At 34.8% G+C, this 19,452-nt stretch overlaps 1 non-coding gene across 1 annotated transcript; it reads left to right on the top strand.

The window, feature by feature from the left end:
* Positions 1-9,767: 9,767 nt before the first annotated feature.
* On the top strand, positions 9,768-9,893 carry LOC144285187 (U6atac minor spliceosomal RNA). Its single transcript, XR_013353570.1, has one exon. It is a non-coding gene; the product is annotated as a U6atac minor spliceosomal RNA (small nuclear RNA).
* The last annotated feature ends 9,559 nt before the right edge of the window (positions 9,894-19,452 follow it).

Here is a 19,452-nt window from a genome sequence, read left to right as displayed (position 1 = left end):
CATATCTCAGAAGAGATAGTTCTGAGTCCATCAGCTGGCAGGATGGCATGGGAGCAAGGGTTGTAGGAAGGGAGTGCCTACCTGCTTTCAAGCAACCTTTTGTTCTCTCACCACTGGTCTCTGGTACAAATCACATTGCTTCTTTGCTGTCTCCACTGTCAGCTTTCATTTGAGCTTTCATAATTATCTTCTTCTGTTATGATTCTTTCATTTGCTTTCTACTTCCAGTATTCTGCTATTGTCTTCTCTCTTGACATGAGTTTCTTCCATAAAACAAACAAAACAAAGCAAACCTCTTTATGTTGTTTGTGTTCACTTGAGAGGAAGCAGTGGTTAATACATAAGTCCAATATGTAACCTTTAACCAGGAAATTATACTTTTGTTTCAAATGTTTATTACTACTGTAACAGAAATACCCGTTGTACTAAATGATGAAACAAATTCTTTTTCCTTCTTTATTTAAATTCAATGTAGTTAACATATACTGTGTTACTAGTTTCAGGGGTAGAATTTAGTGATTCATCAGTTACAGATAACACCCAGTGCTTGTTATATCATGTGCCCTCCTTAATGCCCATCACTGAGTTACCACTCTCCTTTCCCCTCCAGTGATCCTCAGTTTGTTTTCTAGAGTTCAGTGTCTCTTATGATTTGTCTCCCTCTGTTTTCATCTTATTTTATTTTTCCTTCCCTTTCCCTGTTTCCATATGTTTTGTTTATTAAATTCCACATGTCAGTGAAATAATATGGTACTTGTATTTCTCTGACTTATTTCACTTAGCATAATACCCTCTAGTTCCAGCCACATCATTGCAGATGGCAATATTTCATTCTTTCTGATGGCTGAGTGATATTCCATTATAGATAGATAGATAGATGATAGATAGATAGATAGATAGATAGATAGATAGATAGAGAAAAAATATATATATATGGGAAAAGGAGTCCCTTGGTTATTGAATGTAGGATAGTGTCTCTCTCCAGCTGTCAGTTTGACAAACTGAGGCACGTCTGAGATATATATATATATATATATAATCTTTATCCACTCATCTGTCGATGGATGTCAGGGCTTTTTCCATAGTTTGGCTATTGTGGACATTGCTGCTATAAACAATGGGGTGCAGGGACCCCTCTGAATCAGTATGTTTGTATCCTTTGGATAAATATCTAGTAGTGCAATTGCTGGTTTATAGAGTAATGCTTAAATATGTTTTAAAAAATGATGGTTAACAGAGTATTTCTTTTGATTCTATTTTCCCTACACATATATCCAGTATCAATTTAAATATATTTAATATTGGGGATCCCTGGGTGGATCAGCAGTTTAACACCTGCCTCAGCCCAGGGCGTGATCCTGGAGTCCTGGGATCAAGTCCCACATCGGGCTCCCTGCATGGAGCCTGCTTCTGCCTCTGCCTGTGTCTCTGCCTCTCTCTCTCTCTCTCTCTGTGTCTCTCATGAATCAATAAATAAAATCTTAAAAAATAAATAAATATATTTAATATTTAAATTTATGATGTGTAACTTATATATTATATAAAGATAAAATATATGAAATGACATATATAAACATGCATGTGTGTCTTTAAGTAAATTATCATCAATTTTGTAGCTTACTTTTTAATAATTTCCCATATCATGAGGATTGACTCATAAAATACTAATTGGAACGTGATTTTTAATGGTTATTGATATTCAATCTTGTAAATGAAGACAGTTTTTTAAAGTATTTCCTTATCAGACACTAAGGTCATTTTCTGGAATTTAGTTCATTTTCAATGGGGATCCTGCTCCCACCTCTGTTCTCTATAAGTGGTGCACTTACTTTCATCAGACTCCCACAGTGAGGAGGAGTTCCTTGATCTCTATTTATTGACAGAGGAGTATTGCTAAATCAGCTCTAGAAGATCTTTCAAATACTCAATAAAATCCTTCCTGAAGAGCAGAGCAACAGCTTCTGGAAGCTGACACTGTGCAGGCTGCTGCTGCTGTTGCTGCTGCTGCATTGTGTAGGGGTGGGGGTGAGGAGCTTGGCAAGCAGTGTGATGGGGGGGTGCAATAAAAATTCTTTCTTTTTTACACCCACATAGACCACCGGGCATGCATGGATTTTACGCTCTCCATGGAGCAATGTGGCCAAGATAACTGTTATATAAATACCAGTTTATTTGACATTCCTAAGGCATTAAAATTGAGATTTATTCTCCCAAAACAGATATTGAGTTTGAGGCTGGACAGTCTATGCGTGTAAACTATTTACATGCATACTGACATTTACCTTGTTTCCCTGGTTTAGATTGAATTCTAAATGTACAATAGTGGTATCCGATTTTCTGAGAATCGTGATTCTTTTTTTCGAAACATACGTCTGGTATGAAAGGTATATTCCCAGTAAGACTTTGCTCTCCATTTCCATGGCTGCAAGGCCAAATAAACTCCACAGCATGATGGTGAGCCCTTGATTCTGAACACCAGTTATGCTGCTTAGGCTTTGTTTAAACTGTGAGCCAAAGGTCAGTCATTTAATCAGAATGAAGTTGTTTATCTTTTCTAAGCTTTACTTTCACTGTGTGAAAAATGAAATATATTTCTCCCCTGCATCATCAGAGGCTTGATAATGAGGCCAAATGAGATCATTTCAAGTTATCCTTTAAGTATTTAGGGACGTTTGCAGAAGTCCAGACTCTTGAGAACTAGTTATCTCCTCATTTCTCCAGTTTAAATGCCAATTGCTTTGTAACAAACTCCTCCTCTAGGCGTCTACAGCTTTTGCCTCAGGCCCAGGCAAAGACAAGGTTATCTGATGTTAAGTTTGTTTTTTCCTCCAGAGTCTAGACTGGGAGGTCCCTGAAGACAGGGATTTTGTGTCTTAAAGTCCCTGCATCCAGTAGTGCCCAATATACCAAAGGTCTCAGTCCGATTGCAGATTGAGTGAATTGGGAAGAACGCTTTCAGAGGGTTTTATAAATATGAGGTACTTTGTAATAATGCCTTCTGTGCAGGGCTCTGCATTGTACAAAGTTCTCCCACCTATATTATTCATTCTTTCTTTTTTGATCTTCCCTGCACTCCTGTGAAGGCAAATATTAATATCTTCATTTGTCAGAGACGACTTAGAGTAAGGTAAGTTTTGGGGTATGAAATGAAAAAAACTATTAAGTACCCCTTGCAGTTTATGTGAACTTATGAAAAGGAGTCCCTTGGTTATTGCGTGTAGGATAGTGTCTCTCTCCAGCTGTCAGTTTGACAAACTGAGGCATGTTCAGAGCTCATTTCTTTAGCACCTTTGAAAGTTTAATAATCATTCCGTATCTACTCATCTTTAAACATCCAGGGGAACTAATCAAGATATGAATTAAATAATTTAGTGCTGTTCTTCTAGAAAAATGAAAGCCCTGTTCTCTCATTATAATAAAATGTTTTAATGTTTAGTTCTTGTTTATAACTTGTTCTCTCTACACTCACGGTTTCAACTTAATTCTGTATCTCTTTTATCTATAATCTCTTTACCTTTAAATGATCTTTTATCTTTCCTGGAAACAGCTGACAATACTCTTTTTCAGCTCAGGACGTTTTCATAATTACATTTTTAGCCTTGAGGGAAAAAATTGTATACCTCATCAAATCCTCTGGCTGTATAACTGAGTAACTTTAGCAGCCCTGAATACCACTTGCTGCAATTATAACTTAATTGTGAATTGGGAAAAATAAAACTGCTTTATGATTTCTGACAACGTTCAGTTCTGTTTGAAGTATTTTATATAACGATTTTATGTCATCAGTAAGTAAATAATGTGGACTCTCACAGTTGTTCATCTCAAATAAGAGGGCTTGACCCTTCTGGACCAGTGTCAATCAACACCAACTTAATCGCTTTATATCATTTGGTGCAAATCTATTCTTCAAAGTGACAACAGATTGCTCTTTTTTGTTTTGTTTTTGTTTGTTTGACAACAATGTTTTGTTTGGAAATTCAAGGCTTTTAAGTAATGTATTTTAGCTGGGCTATTTTCTCACACTTTGCATGCCAGCTGGATTTTATGAAGATGTGTAATTGGCCCAAGTTTAGGTAGACCTGCCAAGTTGCTGTGATGGTTCTTCCTTCTGGCAAATAAGCTACCACAACTGAAACATATGGAAAAGTCTCTGTTAATTTTGATATTCATCAAGCTTTTTTTCTGTTTTGCCATATCTGTAATGTATATTGGGCCAGTTGTTGCCTCAGTCTTGGCCCTTTTTTCTTTAAAGATGCAAAAGGAGGATTTTGGTGAGTATGTTAATAGAAGGCATTCAGATGTGCACATTTACCTAAATGAACACATAGGGCATACAAGGTATTTTACCATCTGATATGTACCTAAATTTATATTCTCAGATCTGGTCATTTTTCCTGAAAAATCATATGCTTCAAGCAAACTGGAACATTAGCTGTTCTATCAACATTTCAGGTATGAACATATCTCTGTCCTTCATCCTGTTTCCCTCTCTCCAGAAATCTGTCACCTCACCTCATTTTTCAATGTCCAGTTCCAACATTAACTCCTGTTCATAGTTTGTATTCCTTTGTGGCCACACCTATCCCTTATACCCTGCCATTTCCAAGTAAAATAGATTTCAATGTTCCCTCATGAACAAAAAACACTGTTTTAATATATTATGATTGTTCTCTATCATGTGTTTAATGGAATCACTAGAAATCAAATTTCTTTCTAAGCAGAACATTACTTTTACTATATCCAGCAATTTTTGATTCGGTAAGTTTTCATTATCATATTGTTCAAAATATTTTCTAATTTCCCTTCTAATTTCTTCTTTGGGTCTAGGTTATATATAACTGTTTTGTTTAATTTCCAAATACTTTGGGGTTTTCCAGATGTCTTTTCACTATTGGTTTTTAATTTAATTCATTTGTGCTGAGAGAATCTACCCGTCATGATTTTAATTTTTTAAATTTCTCAAAACTCATGTCATGGACCAACATGTGAACTATCTTTGTGAACGTTTCATGTGCAGTTGAAAAGAGTATGTAAGGGATCCCTGGGTGGCGCAGTGGTTTGGCGCCTGCCTTTGGCCCAGGGCCTGATCCTGGAGACCCGGGATCAAATCCCACGTCGGGCTCTGGGTACATGGAGCCTGCTTCTCCCTCTGCCTGTGGCTCTGCCTCTCTCTCTCTCTCTCTCTCTCTGTGTGACTATCATAAATAAATAAAAATTAAAAAAAAAAAAAAAAAGAAAAGAGTATGTAATATGCTGTTACTATGGGCTATATTCTATAAATGATCATGTTGACTTGCCTGATAGGGTCGTGCACATCTTTTATATCCTTACTCATTTTTTCACTGCTTCTATCAACTGCTGAGAGAGGAGTATTAAAATATGCAACCACAAATATGGACTTTTGTTTATTTTTCCTTTCTTTTTTTTTTTTTTTTTTTGTTTATTTTTCCTTTCAATTCTGCCCATTTTATTCATATATTTTGAAGTTCTGTTATTAGGTGTATAAACATTTAGAATTGTTATATCTTTTTGACAAACTGACTTCTTTATTACTGTGAGTATTCCTCTTCACTTCACTTCTGGTAATATTTCTTATCTTGAAGTCTACCTTGTCTGATATTATAGCCATATATATATATATATTTATATATATAAAGCCATATATATATAAATATATATAGCCATATATATAAATATATAAATATATAAATATATATGTATATATATATATATATATATATTTTTTTTTTTTTTTAACTTGTAAGGAAAGAGTGATGGCTTTCAGATTCCTCACATGCCAGACTGGAAACTGGAAGTCAGTCTCTGCCTTTAATTGAAATATTAGACCATTTACATTTATTATAATTATTTATAATGGTGAGTGGAAACCTACCACCTTGCTGTTTGTTTTCTATGGGTACCATATTTTCTTTGTCTTTCTTTGCCATATTTTCTGCCTTAGTTTTAATTAAATATCTTTTAGTATTTTGTTTTATATCCACTTTTAGCTATTAGCTTTACCAGTTTGTTTTTAAAGTGGTTGCTATAGGTATACAACATATCATTAACAGTCTACCTTGAAAAAAAATTACACCATTTTACTATTTTATATATCATATAAAAACACAACAGCAATCTGCCTATTTTGGTGCAGATGCTGTCTCAGATTTAATAACTATTTAAATATCCATATAGTTTTATAAGTAGAGAGTGATTCATTCTATAAAAGGGAGCAGAAACTAACAAATGATGAAGTACTATATTAAAATCTAGCACTTAAATTTGAATTTTAAATATGAAATATTATAGAATTATCATATGACAGAATAGAATACGTTGAAAATAAAATGTTTTAAAGAACAAAGAATCCATATGTACTGCATAATTTCTTAATTTGATGACTAGCATTTTTATGATTTTTTTCACTAAAATTTACAGCTTACATTCTGACAACAGCATTTGACACTAATGATCGTTCTATTATCCTTAATTCAAGTTGATCAGGACTGTCCCCACAGTCTTTTGATGTTCTCTGCTCCCTGGTATGTCGTCCTCAGTTTTTGTTTGTTTTGGTTTTGTTTTTTGCTGGTTCTTCCTCTGCTTTGTCACCTCTTAAAGTTGGCTAGTCTAAAGAGCTCAGGTCTAGGGGATCTTTTCTGGATCACCACTGAGGCAATCTCATACCATCTCAATGGTTAATCATTTCCAGATGCATATTTCCAACCTGGGAATCACTCATAAACTCCAGGCTCAGGCATCTAACTCCCTACTTTCATTTCCATCAGTACTAATAACCTTTCTTCCAAGGTACTAGTGATAATAAAACAGGCAATTCCAATATTCACTTCTCCTCTTCTTACTGGATTTTTCTGCCTCACTTATTTCTATTGACCAATACCTCTATTTTTTTTTTTTTTTTTACTGGCTTCTTAATTCTTCTCTCATCTCCTGTACTGGTAGATTTGGTCTGAAATAGCCTGTCACTCAAATAAGAAATGTTAGAGCCACCCTGAGTTTTCCTTCTTCTCTACAATTAGTTATCAAGTTTTGATAAGTTCTACCTCCTCGAAATGCTCTATCCCACCCTCTCCTTTCTCACTACACAATCTTAAACCAGACCCTTATATTCTAATTAATATGACTACAAGACAATAGACTTCGATTATTCCTGCTTCCTACTTAAAAACTCTAAGCACTAATACTGCTGGAATGAACCCAGGTGTTCAAATCTTAGGTTTATCGACAAAGCTAGTCAGCAAAGCCATTTACTATGGAGAACGTTTTTATTTGAATACATTATTATTTTATTATAAAGAGTAAATTTCTTCTAGTTTAAATATAGACAGTTTAGGAAACTGGATTTTCATTCTTTATATTACTAAGAACAAATTTGCATTTGATTCTTTTTCACAAAATGGAGCAATTATGCTAAAATATCTAATATTTGAATGTTTTCAGAGAATTATTTCATGTAAATTGTAAGTAAAGAAATTTTTCATGTTTAAGCTATGTTTAATGTTATTTGTTTAACTATAAAATATAATTAGTCTAATGTGCTTCCTATGAGAAAATAATATAATTCCCTTAAGAAGGTTTCTTTGGTAGCATGAATAAAATAATTGAAATAATGAATTCCAGGAAACATCCCAGGAAGCAAAGTTTCTTTTTATGTTTCCCTAAGAAATTAGTTCTCATTCTGAATAATATTTGACAAAAATCTGCAGTGCTTTATATTTTCCTTGTCTCCTAGATGTTTTGTTTTTATTTTTATTTTTTTAAGAATTATTTATTTATTCATGAGACACACACAGAGAGAGAGGCAGAGACATAGGCAGAGGGAGAAGCAGGCTCCCTGCAGGGAGCCCTACGCGGGACTCAATCCCCGACCCCAGGATCATGTCCTGAGCCAAAGGCAGATGGTAAACCGCTGAGCCACCAAGGCGATGCTGTTTTTATTTTTAAAAAGTAATATAGGGGATCCCTGGGTGGCTCAGCGGTTTGGCGCCTGCCTTTGGCCCAGGGCGCGGTCCTGGAGTCCCGAGATCGAGTCCCGCTTCGGGCTCCCTGCATGGAGCCTGCTTCTCCCTCTGCCTGTGTCTCTGCCTCTCTCTCCCTCTCTCTGTCTATCATGAATAAATAAATAAATAAATCGTAAAAAAAAAAAGTAATATGAAGATAGAGCAGCGACAATTATTCTAGCAAACCAATGGGAGAAAGAAATCTCATTCAAAACTGGTTTTGGTGTCCAGAATAGGCAAATCCATAGGGAAAGAAAGTTGATTAGTGATTACCAGGGACTGAGGGGAGGGAGGATGGAGAGTGACAGTTAATTACTATAGACTTGTTTTCTGGGTTGATGAAAATATTCTGGAATTAGATAATGGTCATAGTTACATCGTTTTGTAAATATGCTAAGAATACTGAATTATACACTTTAAAAAGGAAAATTTTATGATATGTAAATTCTGTATCAGCTTTAAAAATTGATTTTGGTATCAGAATAGTTGCATTATGTTGAATTCTAAAAGCACCTTGGACTCTGGCCAGATTGATAATCTATTCCTCAGAGAAGAACTTCTCCTCTAATAGCTCACATCTGGAGTAGAAAGTCACTCACTGAGTGGTTTTAACAATCCTATAAGAGAGTGAGTGCTTATTTATTTACTGATATTTTTGACCCATGACAAGTACGCTCAATTTCTTCATTTATCAAGTAGGGAAAAGTGTAAACCGTTAAAGGATTAGATTTATGAGTTGTTAATAAAAATATGTATAAGATTGATTGAAATTATAAGCTACTTGTAACCTGGATGAAGTGGATAATCTTTAATCATTCTCTAGAAAATCCTCTTAATAGCTTAACCTCTGGGGAATGTCACAAAATGGCATATCTGATTGTTTTGAAGAAATATCACTATAACAATTCCTAATGATGGCTATGCACTTTTTTTAAAAGATATTTATTTATTTATTTATTTATTTATTTATTTATTTATTTATTTATGACTATGTTTATTTACTCATGAGAGACACAGAGACAGAGAGAGAGGCAGAGACACAGGCAGAGGGAGAAGCAGGCTCCATGCAGGGATCACTCCCTGGACTGAAGGCGGCGCTAAACCACTGAGCCACCTGGGCTGCCCTAAGCACTTTTTTTTTTAGAGGTCTTGATTCCATAAAACATGTTTTTTTCTTTTCAAGTGTCATTCTGTGCAATTTTGTTCTATATTTTTATATAACTTATTTTCTAGCCTGTAAAGGAACACATTAGGGGAGGTAAGGATGCATTTTATAAATTAGTTTATTAGAAGTAGTTTTGAAAAAAGTCAGCTTCTCTAGGACATTTTAAACTATTTGTCCAGTCTTTCTTCACAAGATGATTCTTCAGAAACACATTTAGTGCACACAGAGGTGGGGAAGTTGCATAACCCTGGGACTTCCATTCATATCAAGGAGAATTGCTCTGAAATGACACAGCCCACTTTACCTCCCAAGGTACACATAGAAAGGCTTAAAATGAAAGATGTTAAACTTAATACTTTACCCTCAAATCTTAGTTTGAAGTGTGACAAATTAAGGGATCTCACAGTATATTGAGATTGGCTTCATAGCCCCGCTGTCCTTCTTGCATACTTCTGACTTAAAATTAAATAGCTTTTCAAAACAGCTATTTTCAAAAAATAGCTTGTCTTTCCAGACATGGAAAAAAAATCAACCCCTTGTTCCTTTCTAATTTACGGTTAATGAGTTAAAATATAACCTATTGAGTGTTGTATGAAAGGAGAGAAGGTTAGCACTCGCCTTGACAAGAATGGAAGGGGCCCCCGGGCCTGACAACACTCATATGGTTAAGGCACTGCCACCTACTTTGTGGCATCTAACCAACATTCTTGTACCAAAATATTGGGATCATTCCCTGCATATTTTTGGACCACAATGCTTTGAAACTGGAAATTAATCACAAGAGGAAATTTGGAAAGAATTCAAATACATATAGGTTATAATTCAAATATATGACCCATCCTCCTAAGGAGCGAATGGGTCAGCTAGTACGTTAAAGAAAAATTAAAAAAAAATACATGGAAAAAAATTAAAATGAAAATAAGACTGTTCAAAACTTTTGGGATGCAGCAAGTGCAGTCCTAAGAGAGAAGTATATAGTAATACAGGCCTTCTCAAGAAACAAGAAAAATCTCAAATACTCAGCCTAACCTTACACCAAAAGGAGCTGGAAAAAGAACAGCAAATAAAGCCTAAACCCAGCAGGAAATGAGAATTAATAAAGATTAGAGCAGGAATCAATGAAATAGAAACCAAAAGAATAGTACAATAGATAAGCAAAACTAAGAGCTCGTTCTTTGAAAGAATTAATAAGATTGATAAACCCCTAGGCAGATTTGTCAGAAAGAAAAGAGAAAGGACCCAAATAAATAAGATCATAAATGAAAGAGGAGATATCACAACCAACACAGAAGAAATACAAACAATTTTAAGAAAATATTATGAGCAACTATATGCCAACAAATTAGGCAATCTGGAAGAAACGGATGCATTCCTTGAGACCTATAAACTACCAAAACCTAAAGAGGAAGAAATAGAAAACCGGAATAGACTCATAACCAGCAAGGAAATTGAAGCAGTCATCAAAAATCTCCCAACAAACAAGAGTCCAGAGCCAAATGTCCTCCCAGTGGAATTCCACCAAACATTTAAGGAAGAATTAATATCTATTTTCCTGAAGCTGTTTCAAAAAAATAGAAATGGAAGGAAAACTTCCAAAGTCATTTTACGAGGCCAGCATTACCTTGATCCCAAAACCAGACAAAGATCCGACCAATAAGGAGAATTACAGACCAATATCCCTGATGAACATGGATGCCAAAATTCTCATGAAAATGCTAGCCAACAGTCCATTGAGAGGATTATCCACCAAGACCAAGTGGGATTTATTTCTGGGCTTCAAGCATGGTTCAACATCTGTAAATCAATCAATGTGATATACCATGTTAATAAAAGAAAGGACAAGAACCATATGATTCTCTCAATGGATACAGAAAAAGCATTTGACAAAGTACAGTATCCTTTCTTGATTAAAACTCTTCAGAGTGTAGGGATAGAGGGAAAATACCTCAATATCATAAAAGCCATATATGGAAAGCCCACAATGAACATCATCCTCAATGAAGAAAAACTGAGAGCTTTTCCCCTAAGGTCTGGAATTGGCAGCATGTCCCCTCTCACCATTGTTGTTTAACATAGCACTGGAAGTCCTGGCCTCAGTAATCAAACAACAAAGAGATATAAAAGGCATCCAAATCAACAAAGAAAAAGTCAAACTTTCACTTTTTGCAGATGACTTGATTCTCTATGTAGAAAACCCAAAAGACTCCACCCAAAACTGCTAGAACTCATATAGGATTTCAGCTAAGTGTCAGGGATATAAAACCACTGCACATAAATCTGTTGCATTTCTATAAACTAACAATGGACAGAAGAAAGAGAAATCAAGGACATGATCCCATGTATAATTGCACCAAAAAACCCCATAAGATACCTAGGAATAGACCTAACCAAAGAGGCAAAGGATCTGTACTCAGAAAACTATAGAGAGAAATTATGAAACTCATGATAGAAATTGAGGAAGACAAAAGGAAATAAAAAAACATTCTATGCTCGTGGATTGGAAGAAAAAATATTGTTAAGATGTCTATGCTACCTAGAGCAATCTATATATTCAATGCAATCCTTATTGAAATACCATCAACTTATTTCACAGAGATGGAACAAATAATCCTAAAATTTTGATGGCACCAAAAAAGATCCCAAATAGCCAAAGGAATGTTGAAAAAGAAAACCAAAACTGGTGGTATCACAATTCCATACTTCAAGCTCTATTACAAAGCTGTAATCATCAAGACAGTATGGTACTGGCACAAAAACAGACACATAGATCAACGGAAGAGAAAATGAAGATGAAGAAACGGACTCTTGACTCTATGGTCAGCTAATCTTTGACTAAACAGGAAAGAAAAAAAAATAAACAGGAAAGAATATTCAGTGGAAAGAAGACAGTCTCTTCCACTTCTTCCACTAATAGTGTTGGGGGAAATTTGAACAGCCATATGCAGAAGAATGAAATTGGATCATTTTCTTATAGCATATACAAAAATAGACTCGAAATGGATGAAAGGCCTAAATGTGAGACAGGAATCCATAAAAATCCTACAGGAGAACAGAGGCAGCCTTTGTGACCTTAGTGGCCGCAACTTTTTGCTACATATATCTTCAAAGGCAAGGGAAACAAAAACAAAAATGAGCTATTGGGACTTCATCAAGATAAAAAGCTTTTGCACAGCAGAGGAAACAGTCAATAAAACCAAAAAAACAATCCACAGAATGGGAGAAGATTTTTGCAAATGTTTTACCAGGTAAAAGGCTAGTATCCAAAATCTATAAAGAACTTACCAAACTCAACACCCAAAGAACAAATATTGCAATCAAGAAATGGGCAGAAGACATGAACAGACATTTCTCCAAAGAAGACATAAAAATGGCCACCAGACACATGAAAAAAAAATGCTCAACATCACTTGGCATCAAGGAAATACAAATCAAAATCACCATGAGATACCACCTCACACCAGTTAGAATGGTTAAAATTAACAAGTCGGGAATCAATAGATGTTGGCAAGGATGTGGTGAAAGGGGACCTTTCTTACACTGTTGTGGGAATTCAAATTGGTTCAGCCATTCTGGAACACAGAATGGAGGTTCCTCCAAAAGTTGAAAATAGAGCTATCCAATGACCCAGTAACTGTACTACTGGGTATTTACCCCAAATATACAACTGCAGTGATCTGAAGGGGCACCTGCACTTCAGTGTTAATAGCAGCAATCCAAATAGCGAAATTATGGAAAAGCCCAGATGTATATCGGCAAAAGAATGGATATAGATATGGTATATACGTATATACAATGGACCATTATTCAGCCATGAAAAAGAATCTTGACATTTGCAACAACATGGATGGAACTAGAGGATGTTATGCTAAGCAAAATAAGTCAATCAGAGAAAGGCAATTATCATATGACCTCATTCATTTGTGGAATTTAAGAAACAAAACAGAGGATCAGATGGGAAGACAGGAAAAAATAAAATAAGGGGAAATCAGAGAGGAAGACAAATCATAAGTGACTGAATCATAGGAGACAAACTGAGGGTTGCTGGAGGGGAGGGGGGTGAGGACACAGAGTCAGTGGGTGACGGGCATTGTTGTAATTATCACTGGGATTATATGACTAATGATTCAGTAACCCCTACCTCTGAAACTAATAATACATTATATGCTAATTAATTGATTTTAAATAAAAGATAATGCAGAATAAAATAAAATATCAACTATTGAGCTTACTATGTGTTCCTAACATTTAGTAAGCCAAAAAGAAACCAATGCAAGTTTCTGATTCAAAGTTGAATTTGCGATGCACATCCAGAGTTCAAATAAAGACAAAGAAGGGGGATTTGATATGGAAATAAAACAACTTTGATATCCTACGACAATTCCATCTTTCATTAAGAAAAGTTTCATATAAAAAAAAGAAAAGTTTCATATAAAATATATTTAACTTTAGCATAAAATATTAAAAATGCATATGATAGCTAGCACCTCAGTTACTTGACATTTAAACTTTCAACAAGCGTCCTTATGCAGAATAGACATAGCTTAGACATAAATTAAAGAGTACTTTGAAAGTAAGTGAAAATTATTCCGCAAATATCTGTGCCTTATTTATTTAAAAATTCATGTATGTATTTATTTATCACTTTTTTTTTTTTTACTAATTAGATTGCTAGTGATATGGCAGGTCTTGAGTACACAATAATGAATAAATAAAAATTTTATAGAGAACTTCATAGAACTTCCCACAGGTTCTCAGAAAAGAGCATATTGATTTTTATTTTTTTTTTTAAGTTCATGTAATTGATTTAACAACATGATTTCCCCAGCTGCTATTTAGTAGACTGCAGTGAATGGTAAATTTAACATAGGATACTATGAATGGACAAAATGCTGGGAATTGACATATAAAACATCAGTCTGGGGTCACTTCATATAGGGACAATATTTATTCATTTAGCCATCAATTGTTCTAATTGCATATTTTAGGAAAATGCATTTACCATTATACTTAAGGGCAAAGATCTAATATAAGCATTGCATTATGAAATATTATGAAAACTTTACCACTCAATATTTTACTTTTGTTGTCCAAATCCCAAATTTTATGAAATTTGTAATTTTAGCTGTAGAGAAAAAATTATCAGATTTCCTGCTTCTGTGATTTAAAATGTCTCATGAATATTAATATATTTTATTTGCTTCCCTTTGACCTTTTCTTAATACTGATTATTATTTTTGTTTTTATTTTTTTATTTTTATTTTTTTAAAGATTATTTATTTATTCAGAGAGAGAGAGACGGGCAGAGACACAGGCAGAGGGAGAAGCGGGCTCCATGCAGGAAGCCTGATGCGGGACTTGATCCTAGGTCCCCAGGATCACACCCCGGGCTGCAGGCGGCGCTAAACCGCTGCGCCACCGGGGTGCCTATTTTTGTTTTTAGATTAAAGCCCAAAGAAATGAAAATTTTGTAATGTTTTGGTTTGCTTAATCATAAATTATATACTGTTTTATAGATCATCATTTCCATTTTTTCTCTGTTTAATGTTAGGTTTTTTATTTATAAAATATAACATCGAGGTTAGTATATTTGCTACTTTTTCAGAATTTCAAGTTGAATTCTTTGTGTATAATTATTTTTATACTGTCCCTTCTCCAGATTCCTTAATGTTGTTCTCAGGACCCAAACGACTCTCAATAAATGATTGTTTACTAAGTGCAAGTTAATCAAGAGTAGGCCTTTTGAAAATGAAATAAGGGTCCCACAAAAAGAAACCAATACATAAATGCTGAGTACAGAAGAAATCTCTGAAATGTGAAAATGTGACACAGCAGGTGTTTTTACCTTCTGACCTTGAATGATTCCAGTCACTGGAATTAACAGGTTGGGTTTTGCTGAGCACAAAGCAATTTCTGTGACAACTTTTTACATAGGGCCAAAGAGCAAACTAAAAAGCAGAAAGTGACTTTGTGGGATTTTCTGAGCAGTACAAAGACACCATTGAATTGTTTCTCTTTGTACAGTATAGGAAATGTTTAGCTCCATTGTGACTCACAAAATAGACTTTTTAATTGTTCACTCAGCAATAGAGGGTATGTGGCACACATTTCTAGTGCTTCTTGCTTTATTTTCAGAGATGCTACTTGAGTATCTAGCCATAATTTCAGCTTCAAATTGAAGAAGAGATTATTTAAATTTTTGGAAGTGCAGTACAAATAGGCTTCCCTTTGCATATTAACATTTCCAGGTACCTAGTGAAAAGCGATGTGTTTATTTAGATTTATTACTTCAGTCTAAGGGTCATATTTTACACCAGTTAATATTTAATTCAGTGCTAGCTTTTGTATATGAGAAGAGTGAAAATTAGTGAGGGAGCAAAGATTCATGTAAAACAGTATTACTATGATGTGCAGGAGGGTGCAATTAGATCGCCAATTTATGTGGAGGAAAAGTGAATGCATCAGAAGCTCAAAGAAGACCCTGTACAAGGTATGGAGTAGTCAGCAAGATTTCTATGGAGTGTTGAGTCTAGAAGTAGATGTGAATGGATGGGCATAGTTGGCTAGGTGGAGGGAAGAGACAGGGAAACAATTTGTCCAGGCATAAGGCGTGGAATTTAGTTTGGTCGAGGTCTTGGAGGTCACTTGGTCCAATCTTCTAAGTGGTACATGAACTCCCTTCACTTCTATGATCATTTTGTTCAGTTGTTTTAGCTTGAGAATGACCTTTAGAGCCTCCCTTCAAGTCCAATCAGTCAAAAAGTGCCACTTATTTCTCTTTTAAAATGTCATTCCTATTTAGCCTTTCTTTTCCACTCTGGTGCTGCCACTGTGGTTGTAACTCTTTTCTTATGCTTGGTTTATTCCAAGAGCTTCCCAACATGTCTTGCCTCTAGTACATCCCACCTCTTTATCCTGCACTCTAGCATGCACATCTGATAAATTATCTTAAAATGACTCTTTTCACCATATCATCAACCACAGTTTATAGAATTGTCTTAAAAGCCTAGGCTGTCATTTGGGGCTCTCATCATGCTGCAAAACTGTAATTTTTCTCTCACCTTCCCCACCCCCATAGGAGGAGCCTTCCTTAGCAAGGCTAATCTATATTTTTCTGTACACATGTTATACCCATTCCAGACTTGCTGATTTTCCTCATGCTATGAATGCATTCCTGAAATGCACTCTCATTTTTCTTTGTCATGCTAAATTGTATTCATTTATGAAGGTACAATTCTTTCCTTCATGAAATAATCCAAGACCAGGTCAGTGGTAGTAAATCTCACTTCCCTGAAGTCCTACAATCTATTTCATTGACTTGTAGGGTATTTATATGTATTATACTGACTTAATCACTTTTTAATATTCACCTATCCTGACTCTATATAATCTTGTCCATGATACTGGATATCATAATATTTATTTGACTATTGCAAAATGTCTAACTGAACACTGTACATAGTAAGTGCTTAGTTAAATACTTATTGTGTTAATTGAGTAAAAAATAGATTGGTTCTTCTGAGGTGGGCCAAAATTTGGAGAACTTTGGAAATTTCTTTTCATTACCAATACATGAACAAGTAGAAGTCAGTGCTTTCTGAATTTTGACTTTAGAATTCATAGACTAACATCTATAACATCTAAACCCCAAAATCCAAATCTACACAAAATGCTTAATCATTCATAATTTGAAATTTTTATATAGTCAGCCAGAAATGGGATTAAGAACTTTAATCCATAGCATTAAAAACAAACACAAATTATGGATTATTACCATAGTTCTCCTTTTCCCAATGTGTTTTTCTTTCCAACGGGTTTTTATATGACCTCTAAGAACAGGAGAGGATCTTAACAAAAGTACCATTTTTTTCCCATTTGACACAGTCATTTTTGGGTATGAGCATGCAATAGTTTGGGTTTCCTTATTATCTGAGGCTATTTCTATAATCAATTCATTTATTTACTCATTCAACAATTACAGAGTATCTATTATGGCACCTATTACAGCCTATGGTCTATGAAAGGGATGGAGGTAGAAGAGAAATAATACAGACAAGATTCTTATTCTTGTGGAACTTACCGTATGTAAGTGATATTTAATCACATATGCTGTCGGTCATCATGATAACTCATTCATTATACTTTTAAATATAAAATCCACTGCTGGGACGCCTGGGTGGCTTAGTGGTTAAGCGCCTACCTTAGGCCCAGGGCGTGATCGTGAAGTTCCAGAATCGAGTCCCACATCAGGCTCCCTACGTGGAGTCGGCTTCTCTCTCTGCCTATGTCTCTGCGTCTCTCTCTCTGTCTCTCATGAATAAATAAAATCTTAAAAAAAAATCCACTGCTTTTTGTCTATTTAATGATAATATCTATCATATTTTGTGTAGAATGGACTAACAATCATAATTATAATTTGTGAAACAGTTACTCCCCAAAAATTAAATAATGTAATGTTTGTTTTCAGTAGGGATTAATTTGTATCCTTCCCCTTTCTTTTTAACTCTTATCAGTGTATATTCAAACATCAGAGTACTTGAAAGAATCTAAGATGTTCAAGACCAGACCATATGAATATTGCTATTTACCTTAGGCAAACGTACTCCCCACCATTTATTGAACCAATTTGAAGTATTTTTAAGTATATGTGCATTATATGTCCAAATAGATTTTATGTTTATATATTACAAACAATATCCTTTCACACATTTATGTTCAGGTCTATGTCAATTCTTCCTTTCTCTTTTGACCTATCCATCTTTTTATGAAACCATGTAGGTCCAACTCAAGTTCTAGTGTTTCTGTGAAACCTTTCTGATGTTTCTAGTACCAAAAACTGGAATAGAGAAATCACATTTCTATGTGTTGTTTTGTTCATTAATTGTTTCATGGTTATATCATTTTTACCCAATCAATCTAAAGGACTTTTGTGGAAAGAGATATTTTTAACTCGTTAGTTAAAAAAAAAAAATTCCTCATTGCCTAACACATATTTTTTGTTATTTACATAAAAGGACAATACATCTTTCATTCACATCCAATAGGAACAGCCCAATTTAACCAGGCTTATGGTTATGCTTCTTCAGGTGCACTACAGGGGTAAGAAGCAAACAAAGCAAGTGAAGAAGTGAGGATTGGAATGAATTTCTAATAATAACAATTATTATTAAAGGAAGGGATTCTTAATGGAAGGGCTTTATCTTTTTCTCTGGTGAAATGGTCTAAAAATTGATTGTTTTGCTTTGCTAGACAGAAGGGATCTACCAAAGGCGGTGTTTCTCCAAAATTAACTTGGTTTAAAAATTATCTTTGAGTATTATTTGCTTGCCTTCATAAAACTGTATAATCTCAAGGGGCCCTTCTTTAATTATCTGGCTCCAATATAGGACTATACCAAAGCCTTTGTTAAGGCTCCAGACCTTTTTTGGCTGTGTAGCTGATCAATGTTAGCATAAACCTGCAACGGAGGTCACCTGGCAAAGAAGTTTGGCGTTGAGATTTTGCCGCATGTGCCAGACATGCTTCCCATGAACATACCCTTCAAGTAGTGCCCAATGGGCCAGATATAACAAATTTGAAATGAATTCAACAAGCTTTACAAAAGTTTAAAGTGGAGCTCATTAAACAAAACAAAATAAAACAAAACAAAAGCACTAGGCCAGAGCCTAAAGTTTTCTTTACAAAGCTCATTTGTGATCTTGGAAGACAATTTAAAGATGTTTATTACTCCAGTTTTATTTCTTTCTCATTTAAATACCTTCAACATGGCAATAATAATAATGATAACTTCAGTGTGAATAACCATGTTAAAATATCTTACTGAGTTTTCAGAAGTATAAACCACCTCTTCTCATCAAGGTAACTGAAAGATCTTGTTTAAGGAAATATTGCAGGCACTGGAAATATTGGGTCTGTATTTGTTCTAAATACATGATGTATGTGCTAATTATAATGTGCATTGTCTTCAGAGTCTACTCATGCCCTATCTGCAAACCATACAGCAGTCCTCCGGTCTGCAATTATTTTACAGCATCTTAATTAGAATGATATGTTGAAAGCCTTAGTCTTGGTTAATATTTATACAGATGTCTATGCTTAGCAGCCACCCAGTTGTGAACAAATGTCAACAAACCTTTGGTAAACCGTATGTAATATGGTCACTCATTTTCATGCACTCAAATCATTTTGCAGCAGTACTGCATGCATTATTTATCTCTCTCTCCTATGCTTTGCTAATTTGAAATGAGCTCAGAGTCAACTGTTTACAGGCTA

The sequence above is a fragment of the Canis aureus genome, chromosome 15, assembly GCF_053574225.1.
Source record: "Canis aureus isolate CA01 chromosome 15, VMU_Caureus_v.1.0, whole genome shotgun sequence".
Classification (NCBI taxonomy): Eukaryota; Metazoa; Chordata; class Mammalia; order Carnivora; family Canidae; genus Canis; species Canis aureus.
The sequence above is the reverse complement of the archived record's forward strand: the minus strand, read 5'-3'. Positions and strand labels throughout refer to the sequence as shown.